Raw genomic sequence first — 6,134 nt, forward strand, 5'->3', positions numbered from 1 at the left:
GGGGGGGGTTGTATAAAATTACCAATATATGGGGGAAAATGAAAGGGGGCTAATGCATGAAATATTGATAAGCAGAAACATATTGGATAATATAACAATGGATATTGCGTACGTTATTACATCAATATTAGACGTCCTTATAATAGCAGTATTATGTAAGTCATTTAGAGAATATACGTGGATATTATGACTGGGGATAAATTGTCGACAATTCAGGTTGCTAACATGTAACATTGGTCAGTTCGTTCATCCAGTAGAGCACATGAAAATCTGGTGGAACAACCAAGTAATGATATATCCATTTAGTCGACATAATACATAGTCGACATAGTAGCAGAATAGAATAAGCAATGTCAATAATAAATATCTAAATTTTCAAAGTTTCATCCATTTGAAACCTTATCCATTAAAACATTTATAGAATGAAACATATTGGGGGGTATTAGCCCCCCCCCCCCTAAGACTCTCTTTTTTTAAAGGTTTCAACTGTATATTTCCCCCCCACTCACTTCCCCCTTGGGAAAATATTAGATAAATGTAAAACTCCATGGAAATTTTATCCAGATAAATAACTACTAGCTAAACATTAGACAATTGAGGTAAAGACCAATATTTTTTTTTTCAATTTTAATACCTGTTTTTAGCTTTTCAAAAAAATCATGAATTAAAAACTTTATTTTTATAAATATTATTCTTAGCAAACAATAAAATACAAAAAAAAATCAATACACTTGGTCTTAGCCAAATAGGGGCCATATATCAGTTCTTTATCAAATCCCTAAATGTATAATTACAGGGTCCAGATTACATCCAACCTATTGAAAACATGCGTTTGTTTTAAAGTCTTAAGTCTATATTAAATTAGTTGCTTTTTGGGAGCCATTGCATTTACCTCCTGTTCCTTCGAAAGGGCGGCTTTGTTTTAATTTCTTTAGTATGATACTGTGTAGGCACTTGCAATTCCTGACATTAGACAAGCGTTAATACAGCGTTTATTCTATTCTATACTAACTCTATTGGCAAATTAAACATCCTTTAATTTAGTGTATTTGATACTCTAGTGTATGACATTTTCATGATTTAGGGTCAACACAGGATCAACGATGATTTAACATGGTCTGTTAGTCTGTCATACTGGCATTCGCATGAGTGGCAGGATAATTGGAACGTGCATGTAGGTCTAAAAACGTCCTGGGAAAGTAAATCAATCAGAACTCAATGATAATTTGATAAATTATACAACATTTTCAATAGATAGAAAGATTTTATAGATACATAAATGAGATTATAGATTGATTTTGGATACGATTATTTTTAAACTTTACAGAATGATTCTTGGAGCAATAGAGTACAATTTAAAAAGTGCAGCATATTATACTCATTACGAAAAGCCCGTGTGTTCATTTCATTTATATTTTTGCCTTTTTGATACAATATTAGTTTGTCCTATTGTTAAGTTTCATTATTTTGGATGTTATACGTTCCTTTTCTTTATTAATTTTAAAGTTTTACATTGTCAATTAAAATATTTGTCATGCTATTCTTATTCTAAAGTAACAAGATGTTTGTGTGTCTGTGTGTTTGTTTGTAGCGAAGGATCTCGCTAACCGCTGAACCGATCGGGTTCTCCTTTACAGGGTAGCTTCTCATAGGTCCCAGGAAGGTTTATAATATTTTCTTGGGGGCTGGGACACTCCCTCCCCCCCAAAATAAATTTCTTTCTAAAACTAAAATTAAAATAGTGGGGTCGACTAGCCCCCCCCCCCCCAAAAAAAAAGAAAAAAAATTTTCTCCATTTTTCTTTTAAATCTAAAATACGAAAAATTGGTTTGATCCAACCTCTTGAGGCGAAGCCGCTAGTATTATTTAAAGAAGTAAGGTTTTTTTTGTCTGCAGCATAAGATTTCGATAAGTACTGAACTAATCTAGTTCTTCATTTATGGAAGCTTCTTATAAAAATCTTGATGTTTTTAGGTAATTTAATTCATATATCTTGTTTTTTGACCATTTTTTACTTTCCTTACTCCTTTGAATGCCTATGTGCTATGTGCTAGGAGCGCATCCGCAAGTTTAAAATAAGGATGATGTTGTAATAGTTATTTCTCGCATCGTATTATAAACGGCTTTCCGCGGATATAGAATGTACAATTATAAGATTAAAACCAGTTTTTTTTATATTCGTAGAAAGCTGGATATAATACGATGCTAGACATAGTTTTTTTCGTATGGATGAGAACCGGTTCCTATCCACCGGATTCGAATGAATACGAGAAAAAAAAATTTCCCTCCAAATATTTTGACAATAAAGTCCAATTTTTTTAACTTTAAGAGGTTTTACTAACCCAAATTATACAAAGCTTACTTTTAAAATTACTACATATTTTTTCCTGCAACATTTATAGGGGACAGGAGGCCTAAAAAAGATAAACAAGCAGTCATCTCCCCCCCCCCCCCCCCTAAAACCCAGACCAATTAAGTAAACGTTAATATCCGGCTGACACAATATGCTTAACTATCCAATATTACATGGGGGGTCTATAAATAATACCCCTCCCCCCACCCACCCCCAAAAATATGTGTCTAACAACAACGCTTAAACAAACAACCCGCCCACCAATCCAATTAGGCGCCCCCGCCCTCTGCAGACAGATGGGGGCGGGTGGGCTAGTCGTCACCCCCCCCCCCATACACCCATAACTCAATATTTCAATATATCAACCCCTCCCACTAAATTAAAACCTTTTCCGGTACTGATCGCAAAAGGGTGAAATTATGATTTAAAATAAAATAATAGAGTTTTTTTTAGAAATATCAAAAATAGAAAAATTTAAGATATTTTAAAGATTTTAGCAGGACAGAATATAATCTCAAATAAAAGTAGTATTAAGAATTAATTGAACTAATAGAAAAAAAACAATTTACAACACTTTCTTCTACCCAATACTATCCAACAACAATTTAGCAGATGTTGATATATATGTTCTACAACTATTCTGTCTAATAATATTTGCAAGAGTATCTGATGTTTGTCGTTTGTTTTCATAGAATAATATAAATAGAATAGAACTAACACTTTGATTCAGTTATAAAGATGATAAGCTTGTAATTTAATTCCTTTTCGTCCATGGAATCGTCATTTGAAATACAAGCAACTGGATAGTTTGATCAAGTCAAAATATTGGGGAACGAATTTTGATACTAATTATTACCTATTACTACAGAGGTGAATTCTTAAAAAAAAACTTTTGCCCCACAAAAACCAGTGAGGCAAACTGTAAATTCAGAGGGGATAATTTTGCCTCACTAAAATTTTAGTGGGGCAAAAGTTTTTTTAAGAATTCACCTCAGCAATCAGCTAGTAAGTTTTAAAATTGAAAGGGCAATACTCTTATAGGATAAAACAGTTGACTTTACTTCAGATTGAAATACAACACCAATTTTGATAAACAAAATTAACTATTTTAAGATTAAAATTGTGGTTTGAAATCTTTGGAAAATGTCAGATTGTACAACCCAATTATGTTCCCATAGTTTTTAAGCCAACAAATCGGAAAACTGTTTAAACACAAATAAGTACAAAAAATTGTAGAGTAGAAGGTCTTTACAATAAGGCTCCAAGTAAAAATTAGCTACCTAAACCTTCATCTACATAATTAGCCAAAGTTTGTTGATAGTTTTATCCCCCTCTGAAACCCTCTTAGGTAAACATTTGATGATAATAAGCTGATTCATTAGTATTTTTCAAAATCATTCAACAATTTTAGTTTTATAAAAAAAGTAAGAATTATTTAAAGGAGTGAGGATAAGTATACCCTTACCCAAAATGGCAATTAAACTTTCCTTTGACGTATATGAAGCTTCACTGTAAAGGATAATTACATAGGATCTTTTAGTACAGACACACAAACACGAGACAATAAAACATCTTTTTACTCATAAGGACAACCTTTTCTTTTTAATTCATAAAGTTTATAGACTAAACTTTCTGCCTATTTTTTCTTTTTAATTATCTTCAAAATCGGACAATTCTATTCATAAACAGAGCAAAAAAATAAACCAATGACATTATTTATGAAAAATTAACACGAAAGTATCATAAAGAAGGAATAATAAAAATGTAAGAGATTAGGTTATCACGTAAGAGGAGATGTCTTGTATTAATTGCAAATCATTGGCAGCTTTACGGTTTTAAAAATATTCCAATGCCTAACAGAGCAGCTATTTATTATGGGTACTACTACAACTACTTCTACTGTAACTCACTTCCCTTACGTAATACATTTTCTCTTTGTAAATATAATTTCCCGATTCAATATTCACCTCCCCCCCCCCCCCCCTCCTCATTGAATGGAAATTCAAACTTTTTATATCAATTATTGGCAGGGATCTAAAGGGATAAGACAATGGCAGATAGATTGATGTACATTCCCCATGATGATACATAATATTACAATTAGTGGCTAAAACGTATGGACACTCAACTTAATTAACCAACCAAATATAATAAAAGTCTCCAAAGTTGTTAAACCAACGAATAAGAAAATGTTATTATAAAACTTTGGGGACTAGTGTAATAAACAGCCCAATGCCCCCCCCCCCCTCCTTGAATTCTTGGCGTCTGCTGAGCGTGTTCTGAACCCCCCCCCCCCCCCCAAAGTATACTAACCCCATTTATGTCTATAAAAAGATTTCGCTCTCTTTGTCCTCAATTTAATATTAGTAGTTACATAAATAAATTCATTTAGGTTTATTTTTATTTCAAAATAAGCATAAAATGTAATAGTAGAATGTCTTTCTGTCTATCTTTGTGTCAATTAGGATCTCGTAAACAGAAAATAATAGAGGCATTATTTAAATCTTGTTATTGGGCGTCCCAACTTTTTCACCAATAATTTTTATCTACAGAAAGATTAACTCGCTATATCAAAATTTAAGGGTGTTTATCAATTTATTGTCCATTGTCTTATCCTTTAAAAGTCCTGAATAAATAGGGTTTATAGAAAAAAATAGAAATAAAAATGTAGATATGTGTTAAGTATTGCGCTAATATAAAAAGGCATGTCTAACTTTAACAAAGAAAAAATCAATGAGCAATAGTCAGTTTTAATTTTCAGTACATATATCCAAGTATATTTCCATTTCTATGATTTAAAGAACATATCAGAGATTGGTAAATACGTATTTTCTTTAAAATCTAATCTATCAAAACACAAATCATATACTCTAAAATTGAACGAAAAATTAGTTTATTATCAACGGACAAGAACAAAATGTACAGAAAATTAATATTAAGTGTGAGGCATCAAAAATATGCAAAAGCCTAGAAACTTTGAACATATAAACTCAGACATTTGCCCAAGCAATAAAGATTAAGTGTTTATACATCAATGTAAATATTTTTTGTGCTATAAACAATAACTAACTGTCGATAATAACTCAAATATTACCGTGCTGTAATACGATGCTATACATGATTTTTCAGTATGGCTGAGAACCACTTCTAATCCAGTATATATTTATTGGTTTTAAAGCCATGCTGGGAACAAAATACTGTTTTACTAATTTCATAACAGGTTTATTTGCGGTATTTTTTTACACCCTAAAGATAAAGTCTGTAGATGGCGTCATTTTATGAATAGATAGATAGACAGACATATGAATAGGATAGATAGATAGACAGTGCAAACAAGGAAATTGGGGGAAATATTTTTGAAACAGGGGGGGGGGGGGGTGAATAAGATGGATAAAAGTGTAGGGGGTCTAGTTTTGAATTAATGTAGCTACCTCTAATGGTAGACATACCCTAGACAGGCTTTCTGCTTTTTTTGTCAAGAGTTAACGTTTTAAGTTATAATAGTTCAATGAATATTACGTATCTATAATAAAGCAAGGATATGTTAATGGGATTTAATTTCTACATCAATAAGTTTCTGTATTTAGAAACTCATTAAATAAAATGAACGGTCAAACGGCTAAACGTACATTCATATGTTCAATATAAAGCATTCAAATTATCTGAAAAAAAACAAGATCCCATAATGCAAACGGAGTGCGTGGATAAATCAAACAAACTTAAGAAAGTTTTTTTATCGCGCATTCATGTGTTCTGCGAATTGGCGGTGCATTAATCTTAG

The sequence above is a fragment of the Acartia tonsa genome, chromosome 3 (assembly GCF_053477335.1).
Source record: "Acartia tonsa isolate MP-2025a chromosome 3, ASM5347733v1, whole genome shotgun sequence".
Taxonomy (NCBI): Eukaryota; Metazoa; Arthropoda; class Copepoda; order Calanoida; family Acartiidae; genus Acartia; species Acartia tonsa.